This window comes from Arvicanthis niloticus, chromosome 16 (assembly GCF_011762505.2).
Source record: "Arvicanthis niloticus isolate mArvNil1 chromosome 16, mArvNil1.pat.X, whole genome shotgun sequence".
Classification (NCBI taxonomy): Eukaryota; Metazoa; Chordata; class Mammalia; order Rodentia; family Muridae; genus Arvicanthis; species Arvicanthis niloticus.
The window spans coordinates 35,347,869-35,349,772 of NC_047673.1; positions in this window are offsets into that span (position 1 = coordinate 35,347,869).

The following is a 1,904-nucleotide window of genomic DNA, read 5'->3' on the forward strand; positions in this document are numbered from 1 at the left end:
CTGACTCAATATGGAAGAATTTTAAACCACCAACACCAGTGTTAGTGTCATATCTTGCTAGTTCCCCCACCCCCACTGAATCTACACCTTATATGAGGAAGACGCTGAAAAACACTAAGGTTAAAAACTTGGTCTTAGAAGGATTCTATTGATGAGTAGTTAAGTAAGTATTTGTGGAAGACCTACTTTTCCAGTCTAGAGAGAACATCTGCCTCTGGAGAGCTCGCCGTTTGCAGTGCAGCTGATCAAACACTGGCTCTGAGTCCAGTGAACCTTCATCTCAAAAGATGTGCAGACACTGATTTCCTCTGTAAAGGCAAACAGTGTCTTATGCACAGATTCCAGAAAGAAATATTTTGAGCGTATATGTCTCTCTCCTCCTCTGTGTGTGTGTGTGTGTGTGTGTGTGTGTGTGTGTGTGTGTGTGTGTGTGCGCGCGCACGCGGGCACGCACGCGTGCGTGCATGCACATTATTTGTTCTATACATGATGTATTTTTACTATGCATGATGTCTACAGCCCTCAGATTCCTTTAAGGCATGTTTTGAAGTCTGTATATTATGACAGCCTGTGCTTAGCTTTCCTTGAGTTGCCTTTTGATACCAAGGATTAGGTCAAACACTGTCGTCCTTTCCAACTGGCTCCAACATACTCTCTGAGGGTGATACATCTTTCTCTACGACACTTCCAACAGTTGTTTAGTTCCCCCTCCATGTTGGAGACCTTGTCTCAAACTAAACAAAGCCAAACCATTTATACTGTTTGTTGCATGACATCAATCTTCACATTGTGGTTAGAGCCCAAAGTTCTTTGATATAGAGTTAAATATCTCTGATTTATGAGTTGAAACAGAAACAGAAACCTCTTGAAGGAGCAAAGCCTGAGGCAGCTAGCTGGAAACCCTGCCCATGCTTCCCCACCTGGGCTGGCTCCCTCTTTACCTGGATGACTAAGATGACCATTTCGTGGATGTTGAAGTTGTCAATGGGTATGATTCATAAGCATTTGAAATTACTGTGTTTTTTTTTCCTTAAAATGAGTTGTAAACTTCACATCCCTGCAACAACGATCCTCCTTCCTAAAGCTCTTCAAACAATGGCCTCTAGGTTAGTTGACTCTGAGGGGCTTCTTGTAGGGTTGCCATCCCTTTAGCTCCTTCAGTCCTTCCCCTAACTCTTCCATAGGGGTCCCAGACCTCTGTCCAATGCTTGTCTGTATCTGTATCTGCATCTGTCTCAGCCAGCTGCTGGTACAGCCTCTCAGAGCTCCCAGAGACTGAGCCACCAACCAAGTAGCATATTCGGGCTAGTCGGAGCCCCCTCCCCACTTATGTAGCAGAGGGCTGCCTTGTCTGTCTTCGGTCAGAGGATGTGCCTAATCTGGTAGAGACTTGGTGCACCAGGGGGGAGAGGCACCCTCTCAGAGGCAAAGGAGAAGGGAATAGGGGAAGAACTCTGTGAGGGGCAACAGGGAGGGGGGGCAACATTTGGGATGTACTCACATAGCAATTCAATGTGACGCGCAGGAGATGGAGACTCAGCTCAATAGCTAAAAGTGCTCGCTGTTCTTGCAGAGGAACAGCTAGTGTGCTTGGTTTGGTTCCCAGCCCCCACACGGCAGCTCACAACTGTCTGTAACTCCAGTTCCGGGGACGTCTGATGCTTTCTTCTGGCCTCTGCAGCGCCAGGTGAATTTATGTATGTACACTTACATACGTGGAAGCAGAACACTCAAATACATGCAATTGAAATAAATAAAGATCTTTTTTAAAAAAGAAAATTACAAGAAAACGAATGGAACTAGAAAACATTAGGTTAAAGGAGGTGAAGCCTCAGAAAGACAGATGCTGTGTGGCCACATGTTCTCTCGTATGTGACTCCTAGCTGCTGGTGGTTAAGTATGTG